Below are 12408 nucleotides of genomic sequence, written 5' to 3'. Positions count from 1 at the left end.
CTCAGCTCTGTCCGCACATGGATGGTTCAGACTTCTATGTGTAGTTTAACACTAGAAGGCAGAAAACACACAGCTGCTCCTGTGCTGGCCCAGACCAGGTGCTCTCCGAAGGGACATTGTACAGAGAGGCTGAAGGGACCAAAGGCAGAAAGGGTCTTATCCTCCTGGCAGTGGCTTTGGGCACTTGGCAGGTGTCAGACCATGACGCCTTGCGGAGCCCCTGGCTGCCTTCCTGTGCCTTCCAGGGCTGCACCACGAGTCCTGTCCACAGACAGACCCTTGGTTTTCAGCTCATGCCATGACTCACTATGACTGGCAGTGTTCCTGGTTAGCTGTGGTTCTTCACCGTCTGAATATTTTCCACTCTTGTTTGTTTTAGCATGTGTGTAGACGTCAGAGGGTATGCTGCAAAGGGTGGTTCTCTCCTTCTACCACGTGACTCCACATGTCCGTGCTATCTAGAGACACAGCGATGCTTTTCTAAGGAATCAGAGAGTAAATTGCATGTGTGTCCTTTGGCTACTGAATACATTGGTATACATTTCTTTCTTTTTAAAGATTTATTATTTATTGTGTAAAGTGTTCACTCCAAGAGGGCACTGGATCTCATTACAGATGGTTGTGAGCCACCACGTGGTTGCTGGGAATTGAACTCAGGACCTCTTCAGCCAGTGCACCTAACCACTGAGCTTTCTCTCCAGCCCCAGTATACATTTCTTTTCTTTTCTTTTTTTTTTTTTTTGCTTTTTCGAGACAGGGTTTCTCTGTGGTTTTGGAGCCTGTCCTGGAACTAGCTCTTGTAGACCAGGCTGGTCTCGAACTCACAGAGATCCGCCTGCCTCTGCCTCCCGAGTGCTGGGATTAAAGGCGTGCGCCACCACCGCCCGGCCCAGTATACATTTCTTAAGTGGAGATATTTGCTTCCATTCCCACCTTATAATAATCAAATTCGGTGTGTGTGTGTGTGTGTCTATGTGCAGCTCCGGGTGACCTCACCCTCACCCCAGCCTAACCCTCCTGCCTCTACCTCTCAAGTACTGAAATTAAAATGGAGGAAATTTAGCATCAACATATGACTGACCTTATGATTGCAAAATGTTACTTTAAAATACTCATTCCTAAAAAAATGTATTTCTTCCATATTTATTAGCCATTAATCCTAAAATTGTTTATCTATTGATTTTTAAATTAAATCTTAATAAATTATTAACTTAGATATTTAATTTTCTCATTGGCTAGGGAAGACCCACAGTTCCCGGACCTCGTGACTATTTCTTGTCATGCTTTTAAGTAGTTCCTTGCTCTCTGGCACCAGCAATTCCTGCAGGAGCCTTGGCACACACTCTGGCCAGGCGTGGTGGTGCATGCTTTTCATCTCAGCGCTCAGGAGGCAGAGGCAAGTGGATCTCTGTGAGTTCAAGGCCAGCCTGGTCTACAGAGCGAGTTCCAGTCCAGCACTGGACTCCAGGCAAACATTCAGTCATCAAAACTCATTACATGAAATACTTGGAGTGGGCTTGCTTTGTTGCCTTAGTTACATCTCAGTAAGTTCCTGAAAAGTTATGTGAAAAGGAGCACTCAGAGCTGCCACGCCCTCCCTGTCTTCTCTTCATTGTTTGCAAATTGGTTATAGTGGGAGTGTTGACATCCAGGAAGAGCAAGTGTTACAAACTAAGGCTTTTGTGGAATTGTTGTGTTTTCTAAAGTGTTGGTTTCCTTGCCTGTCATGCCTCCCTCCTTACCTTCTTCCCACATCTTTCAGTAACTCAAGACAAGGACTCATAACCGTAATACTGTTACCATATATTATATATTAACATTGTTCACAAGCTCAAGTGTAGGCAGATCTTTGTGAGTTCAAGGCCAGCTTGATCTACAGAACAAGTTCCAGGATAGTCAAGGCCACACAGAGAGAAACTCTGTTTTGAAAAATGAAACAAAAAGCAAACAATATTTGCTTAACATCTAATGTTAACATCAAGGATCGCATGCTTATTGTTGTTCAAGTAAAGATCAAAATAAGGCTTATTTTGATTTAAGACTAATTTTGATTTTCATGTCTTTCCAGTTTTTTTTAAGATTTTTTTTCTTCACTTACGTGTATATGTGTTTGAGTGGTGTCTGTGCACCATGTGTGTGCTGTACCTGTAGAGGCCAGAAGAGGGAATTGGATCCCCTGGAACTGGGGTTACAGGCAGCAGTGAGCTGTCATGTAGATGCTGGGAAGTGAACCCTCTGCAACAGCAGTAAACTCTCTAAATTGCTGAGCCCTCACTCCAGATTGCCAAGTTCCTTTCAGTCATTCCCTTCTCTCCTTTTTCTTTCCCTTGCAGTTTTCCTAGGAATAAGAAGCAAACTAGATCATTGTTTGTCCTCAGGACCTGACTGATTGTAAGCCTGTGTTATTATATTCCCATCTTGTTTGCCAAGTATTTTGGCTTGGTTGAAGAAATAACTCTTTTAGATTGATATAAAATACATGGTTGTGTCTCCTTTGAACAAGTCAGTAGTTATGTCTAATGTGTTACTAGTTCTTCAGTGGTTAAATGGTAATATTTTAACTCTGCCATTCCTTCCTTATTAAATGCAATAGTTCCATAAAGAGAATCTCTCATTAGCTGTCTGGTTATCCGAGTTTATAATCCCTTTAGGAGAAAGAAGATAAACCCTGGAATCTTTCTTTGCTGCTAATTAAAAAATAAAATAAAAAAGCAAGGTGGTTGTGAGCATCTTTAATCCTAGCACTCAGGAGGCAGGAGAATCTCTGTGAGTCAAGGTCACTTGGTCTGCATAGTGAGTTCCAGGCCAGTTAGGGCTACAAGGAGTTTCAAAACAAAATAAAAACAAAAAGTGTAAAATCCATCAGAAGTTCCCATCTAGTATGGGACTAAGACAAAGATGGAAGGGATAGAGAAGAGAGAAGGCACAGTCAGAGGACCAGGGTGACCTTGGGGAGCCAGTTCTGCCTCATGGGTGTCAGGGGCCCTGGTATAGGGAGCAGCATCCCCTCTGTGCTCCACTCTGTTACCTGTCCTCCAGCCTTGCTTCTCCCTTCTGCCAGGCTCAGGTTCACCATATTCCACAGATGACATTGCTCTCTGTCCAGCTTTGGATGGAGGACCAGGTCCTGGCTGTTGTCAGAAATGATCGCAATCCCCAGCTTGACTCTTTAAAGAGAAGGGTGACCACCTCCACCCCCACCTCATCCCACTACATACTGTAGTGGTATATTATTTGTATTTTGATAAAAAAAAAAATCTTGCCTGAAGACCAGAGGCAAAGCTAAATCCATTTTTAGAGGTCAGGCAATGGTGACACACACCTTTAATCCCAGGATTTGGGTCTCGAACTCACAGAGATCCGCCTGCCTCTGCCTCCCGAGTGCTGGGATTAAAGGCGTGCGCCACTATCGCTTGATTGCAAAACTTTAAAAAAATTTTTTTTTCTGAGCTCTGTGCCCTTCACCAATCCATGCTGCAAAGAACAAGTTAGTACACTTCTTGACATGAAGATTGGCTGATACTTTATTTACTCTCATGAAGAAGAGCAGTGTGGAAAACGAAGACAGTGGAGCAATATTGTTTCCTTGGTGCTGGGGATGATGCTTTTGTACACTGTTAAGATTTGTCACTTGTATTAATTTAATAAAACACCGATTGACCAGTGGCCAGGCAGGAAGCATAGGTGGAGCATCCAGAGTAGGAGACTTCTGGGAAGAGGAGAGGGGAGATGCAGCCACCAGGCAGACACTGAGGAAGCAAGACGAGAGTGCCTCACTGAGAAAAGGTACCAGCCACTTGGCTAAACATAGACAAGAACTATGGGGGATTTAAGTCATAAGAGCTAGTTAGTAATATCTGCGGGACTGGGTGGAACAGAAACGTCCATTTACAAATGAAATCCAAACTATTGGCAAGAATCTCCACATAAAGTCTGAGAATTCTAGACAGACACGAACACAGTCAAGCACAGCTTCTCAGTAACCATCTTTTCTCCAGTAGGCTCTGTTTACGGCTTCTTTAAAAGAGGCTTCCTGACTCAGCCTTAGTGGCAAAAACGTTGCGGCTCTTTTAAGAGGCCCTGCCATCAAACACTTGAATGGTGGGTTTTTTTCTTTTTCTTTTTTGGTTTTTCGAGACAGGGTTTCTCTGTGGCTTTGGAGCCTGTCCTGGAGCCAGTCCTGTAGACCAGGCTGGTCTCGAACTCACAGAGATCCGCCTGCCTCTGCCTCCCGAATGCTGGGATTAAAGGCATGCGCCACCACTGCCTGGCTTGAATGGTGTTTATGAGCAGCCAGCATCAGGCTTCTTGGTGGAGGCATGGACCTAGAGTTGTGGCAATAAATGTGCCACTCCTGCCAGTACCTCCTCCATGAAGCAAGACTCTTAAAAAGTTAAGGAATAGGGTGGAGTCAGTCACCAAAGCTGCAGCTTTAATCCAAGCCATATCACTGAGCAGATTAAAGACTCATGTGGTCAGGAAAAGATAGAGATATATAGTAAAAACAGATTCAGATAAAAAAATTTAGTTGTTTACAGTGTGTTTAAAAATATATGTAGGCTTGGGAAAGAAAAGAAAAAGAATAGAGACAGCCCTTTTAAAAAAGGAAGTAGTTTGGTGTGGTGGCACACACCTTTAATTCCAGCACTTGGGAGGAAGAGGCAGGTGGATCTCTGTGTGTTCAAGGCCAACCTGGTCTATAAAGTGAGTTCCAGGACAGTCAAAGATATACAGAGAAACCCTATCTCCAAAAACCAAAAATTAAAAAAGAAAAGAAAAGAAATAGAGTTTTAAAAAGCCACATAAAGATAGGAAATATACAAGACTCTGGATACTGTATGTTATTGTGTTGTCTTTGAATAGTTTCACTGCTGAGGAAGGAGCAACAGCTGCTAAAAGACATTTGATTATAAATGCTGCTGGATTAATCCAACCGACATATTTTGAAAATGCCTTGACTTCAAAATTTAAGTCAAAAGATATATTACTTTGGAGAAGAGGTTTTGCTTTTGTTTCCATAGGAAATGAGAGGCTGTGGATTCATTCTGGGTTAAGAAAAATAAAGTTTGATCAAGGAAGACCCCTGAAAAATCTCCAATAGGAGCATATGGACCAGATGATCCAACATTTCAGAGCACCTCTGTTGGAGTTTCCTCTGAGTTCTGCATCCAGAACAGCTTCAAGACTGCTGGCTGAGATGATCCAGACTCACAGAATACTCCAGTTAGGATTTGACCATTATCCTAAATTTTCTTTGGGTCCCCATAAGATTATATCCCCTCCAATCAGCAGAAAGTAGCCTAGAAAACTACACCCACATTCTCCCAAAAATGGATTATGGATGTTTGTTTTTGTTCATTGTGTTGGTTATAAGTTGTTATGGAAAATGGTCAGGAAAAAAGCTAAACAAAGGAGATTAGATCTTGTTTTGAAAAGGAAAAGGGGGAAATGCTGTGAGATAATGCCTTTTTTTACACTGTAAAGATTTGTCACTTGTATTGGGTTAAAAAAATGCTGATTGGCCAGTATCCATGCAGGAAGTATAGGTGGAGCAACCAGACTTGGAGAATTGTTAAATCATAAGGCACAAAGGCTTTTGTAGAAACCTTTTGATAAAACCTCAGAGATGATTAAGATTTTTTTTGCCTGTAATTTTATTTGTTTTATTTATAGGTCTTATTTAAAAGACCTAGTCCTTATCGTTATGAAACTTTTAATATGAGCATGAACAATAATAAATGCTAAAAGCTGGGGATATTAATTTTTTTCTCAGTATGTGTCAGGCCTTGGGTTTAGTTCTCAGGCAACACATACACATGCACATGCACACATACATGAACACAAATATACACATGTACATGCATATACCCATATGTACAAACATGGAAACATACATATGTCCATATATGCACATATACACATATGAAGATACATACAAGCATTAACACATATATGAATGCACCCATATATACAAACATAACACACACCCATGCATTCACACATGTATGCACACATTTATATACACATATCCACATGCACACACACACACATATATATACAAGCAGATGAACACACATACATACATGCACACAGTGTTGTAATCACTGGAAACTTGACTTTGAAAATAACATGTATGGAAACCATTGTGGCAGAGAAGGAAAAGGCAGCTATTGCAGGAGACATGTGCTTATTATAGCACACAGGAAGTAGTTTCTCAGAGGAGGATGTCTTCCTGCTGTCTTCGCATCTTCTAGCCAATGGAATGCAGGCATCATTGCTGAGGAACCTCCCATTTGCTGGCTATGTATCAGTCAACGTCCAGCACGCTCTGGAATGGCGCTATGGAGCAGGGCCACTTTGCACACTTCACCCAGTCACCATGCGTTTAAAATGACGTCATAGGTTTCTGTTGCTGTGATAAAAGGATTTATTTGGCCCACACTTCCTGTTCATAGTCAGTCATGAAGGGAAGTCAGGGCAGGAACCTGGAGGAAGTAACTGAAGCAGGATCCATGGAGGACCTAGTTTGTTCTCCATGGCTTGATCAACTTGCTTTTAATACAACCTGGGACCAGGCTGGGCTCTTCCACATCAATCATTAATTGAGAAAATGCCACACAGACTTGCCTACCAGCAATATGATGGAGGCATTCTCTCAACTGAAGTTTCCTCTTCCTAGATGAAGCTAGCTTGTATCAAGTTGACCAGAAACTAAGCAACACACACGAAAAGCAGGAGCCTCCTGTGTTGGGCCGCAGGGATGACAGGGGTTTCTCTGTTACTGCGGTTGGTATTGCTTTCACTATACATCACTGGAACATAAACTTTTCCTTTTAGAGTAAAATTTTAGGTGACTCTTTTAGACTCTTAATAATTTATTTCACTTGATAAGCATATTTTTATAGTGTCTGGAATTCTTGCCAAAACAGTTTTACAAATTCATTTTTCCCATTTGTACCTAGCGCCATGGTAGGCTCATCTACACACAAAGCTCCACTGAGAGCAGCTGTGATCTCTCTCTAAATGATCCCAAACCTCCATTTCAATGCAGGAACTGTATATTTATTTTTTAGACCATTTAGCTTCTGTCAGTAGCGTTAGCTGCCGCTGGCTTTCCTCTCCTTTTTTGCAAGTTTTATTTCTTCCTGGATGCACATTTAGTGCATGAAGAAGACAGTGCAGCATGGTCAGGGAAGGTGTCACTGAAGAGTCGCACTAGTGATAAAATCTGAAGAGCATGCAGGCTACCCTGTGGAGGTAGCTCTGGGAGGAAGCATCCTGAGGCACAAAAGCCAAGAGGGTGGATTGTGTTGTCTGTGTGAGGAACAGCCTGTGGGCATGCGCAGTGAGAAAAATTACCATCTAATCCCTCATGCTGGCCTCTCAGTCTCAGCACAGCCCTTGACTTTCTATGCCAAAAGAGGATTTTTAAGTAGAATAGCTTTGTCAGACCTCTATTGTAGAAGATCTCCGTGCATGTCCAGTGGAGAGAAGACTGAAGGGCCCAGGCAAAGACTTCAACCAAGTAGCCTTTGAGGCAAGTCAGGTGGAAAATGCTGGCCACTTGTGGGAGGAGAGCTGGGGAGGGTTGGAAGCCTGGATTTGCTGAGAGACCCAGTGAGAGGGCTGATAGCAGTCAACCACAATCATAGCTCCAGGGTTTCTCTTGGAGACATTTTCCACAAATGGGCAAAGTCTTTATTATTTGATGAGCTTCACTATCCATAGAACGCTGACAACAGAGATACAGGTGCCCCTGGGGTGCAGGCGCTGGGCCAGCATGTCTGCATCCCCTCTACCCCATCTGAGAAAGCCAGATATCTTGAGGGAGACTGAACCTCTGCTCATCTCTTTGAAGCATAAACCTGAGTTTTCCAAATGGTCCCGCTCGTCCCATGGGAAAAGGTCTGGATGGGCGACACAATGTGTGGAGACATTCCCGAACCTTCTCAGTTTCCTGAACCCTTAAAGTCTTGGCCACTTTTGAATGGTATCCCTGGGAACCATCTCATTATTGGCTAATTCAGCCCAACAGCTCAATAAGCAGTTATGTCTCCACAGCTAAGTTGCTTTTCTAATTTGAAATCAAGTGAGAACTTTACTCATAAATCAGCGATAGTTTACGCCAGCAGGCAGACGCTGATCATCACAGAGGTTCCCTGTCTGACATTAGAGCCAGGTCAGATCCATCAGGACTTCCTCTTCTGTCGATTGCCACATAGTCTTTCTTTGTGGAGACAGTTGAAAATCCGGCTTATAAAGAGTTGATAGCATGTGAAAGAAAGAGATTGTGGACGCTTTCAAGCTAAAGGTTGCACTGTACATGACAGACAGGGAATGTTGGCGTTTCTCTCAAAAAGACCCTGGCAGTTTCATGACCTGGGATGCCTTGATGCATAGTTAGGGAGCTGAAGGCTTCGGACATTTGAAGGAGATCACGTTCTGTACTGTGGCCAGTGAAAGAAAAGGTGGATTATCAGGCAGGGGCGCTGATGATGGTTTGTTAGTCACACTTTCTCTAGGCTGATGGAACAGCGGGCACACATAGTCTCAGCCTCCGGAACTGCATGTGATGGGTGCATAATAACAATAGGCAGGCAGACAGACAAACAGGCATGTGTATCCACATGCACACATGAATAGCTGTAACACATCGTGAGGACTTCATCCCAGGGTCCTTCGTGGTGGAAGGGCAGAACTGACTTCTGCTAGCTGTCCTCTGACCACCATATGCACAAAATAAATAAAATGTTTGAAATTTTAACTATATATTACTGATTTTTGACTTGGGAGGAAGTTAGAGAATGTTTGGCTTTATAAAACATGGGATGGACGTTAGACCTTAAGCTGCAATGGGCAGCTAACCAGGCCAGGCATGACGCTTCATGCTTATAATCCCTGCAATGGAGAGTCTAAGGCAAAAGGATTTCAAGTTTGAGGCCAGCCTGGGTTACATAGCAAAAGAAAAAAGATCAAGGCAAGAAAGGGTGAATTGTGTAAGCAACTTTGCAGATGTGACACCACATAGTACACAGGATGGTGTGCCTGGGGCATGGATTAGAGGCACAGGTGAAGAGTGGAGCGGTGGTTGGCGTGGGGAGTGGTACTCAGAGCTATCTTAGCTACTTTCTGTTGCGGTGACAATGTGCCATGACCAGGAGGCACGTACAGCTCCAGGAGAGTCCATACTGGTGGGGAAGGCATGACAGCAGGTGACCAGAGCAGGACGCTGGGAGATCACATCACCAACTGCAAACACAAAGCACAAAAAGAGAAGGGTGAAAACCAAACCTAGAAGTGGCGTGAGGCCGGTGACACACTTCCTCCAGCAAGGCTGCACTTCCTAAAGACATCATCTGGGAGCTGAGTGTTCAAATACGTGAGCCCATTCAAACTACCAGTGGATAAAGCACTTTGTGTGAGTTTCAGGACAAGAGTTTGGACCTATAGAACCCACATAAAAGCCAGGTGGGTGTGTGGCAGCCTGCCTATAATTCCAGCAAGTGGGGAAGGGGGTGAGGGGAGCAGAGATAGGGAACTCTTGTGGCAAGCTGGATAGCCAGGCAGCCAGAATAGTGTTCTCTGGTTATAAGGTGGAGAGTAATCTAGGAAGATGCTTGAGGCCAACCTCCACATGAACACACACATACGTGCATGCTCACCCACTTACATGTGCCCATGCATATACACATGCTTACATGCCACATACCCAGACAAAAGAAAGGGGAGGGGAGTAACTCAGGGCCTAACTATGAATAGATTGAAATGAAGTAGTATGGAGTTTAAATTTTATTATGTCAACTCCAGAGAGCTCTCACAGATTTCTATGGTGACTGATTCGATCAATATCAGAAAGACAGATATGGTAGCATGGAGACAGGCAGGAACGGGGAGCAGTTAGTGGTACAGGGACTAAAGGGGTGGCCATATGAGTCAGCTATCGCTGCATTATGCTGTGTAACAATGTGTTTTTCACTCCAGGTTTTTCCTCAATAATGAACCTATAGGATGGCCTAGGTTTTTCCTCAAACAGGTTGGCCGAGGAGACTGGGTCCAGGCTGGTTCTAGGCAGCTCCCCGTCTCTTCCATGACCTCCACAGAGTTCTGTCCAGGACTAATCAGGGCACGTTGTTCTCAGAGTTGACCTCTGTGCCGGAGACTTAGCAGCGGTGTGAAGGCACATGTAAGGCCTTTGCTGTTACCACCCCTGCTGATGCTCATTGAGCTAAGTCACACAAGGCTCCTCAGCAGATGAGTGTGTCCCACCCTCTCTAGGATCCCGCCCAGGGAGAGAAAGGATTACTCTGCTAAAAGTCCTCCTGTCGCCGGCACCGTAGCAGTAGCAGTCTCAAGAGCTAATTAGGGCACTGGCAGTGGAAATCGGGACATAAGGAATTAAGGATCTTTGATATTAAGGGTCTTGAAGTGAGGTCTCTTTTGGCCACATGAATAATATGCTAGAACCTGTTAGGTGTTCAGAAGGGGATAAAGAGCATACTAAGTGCTTTTGTACACAGACCAATGTGATCTTGTCAAACTTCCAGGAGACAAGAACTAACATTTTCTCCACTTCAGAGAAAAGGAAACCAAAGCTTCGTGGTTATATAACTGAGCAAGATTAAAAGGCTATGGTGAATACGTTATGCCTGTCTCTATGGCCCACATACGGGATCACAGCAAATATTTTCTCTCCACCATGCCCATTGTAGAGCGAAGCCTGCGGAAAATGCTCCACAGAACCATCGGTGGGGTCTGGATGCTGAGTTTCAGGCAGATGCAAGTTAGTTGAGAACTTAAAAGAATTTTAGAAATGTGTGTGTGCATGTGTGTGTGTGTGCACATGTGTGTTGGTGTGTGCATGTGTGTGTATGCACATGTGTGTTGGTGTGTGCATGTGTGTGCATGCATATGTGTGCTGGTGTGTGCATGTGTGTATGCACATGTGTGTTGGTGTGTGCATGTGTGTGCACGTGTGTGTTGGTGTGTGCATGTGCGTATGCACATGTGTGCTGGTGTGTGTGCACATGTGTGCTGGTGTGTGCATGTGTGTATGCACATGTGTGTTGGTGTGTGCATGTGTGCATGCGCATGTGTGCTGGTGTGTGCATGTGTGCATGCACATGTGTGCTGGTGTGTGCATGTGTGCATGCACATGTGTGTTGGTGTGTGCATGTGTGCATGCACATGTGTGCTGGTGTGTGCATGTGTGCATGCACATGTGTGTTGGTGTGTGCATGTGTGTGTATGCACATGTGTGTTGGTGTGTGCATGTGTGCATGCACATGTGTGTTGGTGTGTGCATTGTGTATGCGCATGTGTGCTGGTGTGTGCATGTGTGTGTATGCACATGTGTGTTGGTGTGTGCATGTGTGTGTATAGCACATGCAGAGTGGGCATGTGGAGGTTAGAGGGTAATTTGTGGGAGTTAACTCATTCCTTCCACCATGCAGGTCTGGGGGATTGACTCAGGGGGTCAGGCTTGGCAGTAGGTACCTTTACCTGCTGAGTCATCTTGGCAGCCTGGGAAAGTCTTTCTCTCTTTCTTTCTTTCTTTCTTTCTTTCTTTCTCAAAGCAACAACCCAAAGTAGGACAAACCCAGGAAAGCCTTGCAGATAACATAGGAAGCATAGCGTCGTGGGAATTCACACGGGTTGCAGCAGAAAGGAGGGATAGACAGAGTAGTATCATTCCCATTGCCAGTGTTCTGCAAAACCTGACTTTGCAGGAGGAGATTAGGGGTAATCTCAGAGATAAAATCTTCAGCCTGGAGTCTGCTGGCATCACAGAGAGCTGGGGTATTAAAATCTATCTCTGTGGCAGAGACAGCAAATTTAGAGGAAGCAATAATGTCTGGAATGAGGAAAGAAGGTTAACTAAATTATTATTGAGTAGAATGGAAGAGAGAGAGACAGAACAGCCCAAGAAGGAAATCACTTCTGCTGCTGGATTTTCAGGACACATTGGGTGACCTCTAAGGGTGGCTGTGAGGACAGGGACAGAAATGGAGACTCAGAGGTGTTCTGTGGTGGAAGGTTCCTAGTCCCATCACACACCTAGGGCATCTGGATGCACCACGAGTTGCTAACCTGTAGTTCAAGGATATGCTCCACAATCCATGCAAAACCGTGTGCTTGTGAGTGTGTCCGTGTACATATACACACAGCTATGCACACATGGAGTGGGTCATTTTTTTTTCTGGAGCAAAAGAGGAGTCTCTGGTTTTCATCAGATTTTTCTAAACTTATCTTCTGAACAGCTGATCTTACAGATTTTTCTTGGGCAAACATTCCAGATACCTTCCCTTGTGGGGGGCGGTGGTAGCTTGTTTCGGGCACTCCCACCCCTGCTCCTGCTCACGCCCACTGGAACAGCACTGGCTAAGTTTCACTCCTTCATCTTCCTAAAAA

The sequence above is a fragment of the Microtus oregoni genome, unplaced genomic scaffold (assembly GCF_018167655.1).
Source record: "Microtus oregoni isolate MIOR12 unplaced genomic scaffold, Mior012 000118F_ref0000498, whole genome shotgun sequence".
NCBI lineage: Eukaryota > Metazoa > Chordata > Mammalia > Rodentia > Cricetidae > Microtus > Microtus oregoni.
This window is presented reverse-complemented; position numbering follows the sequence as displayed.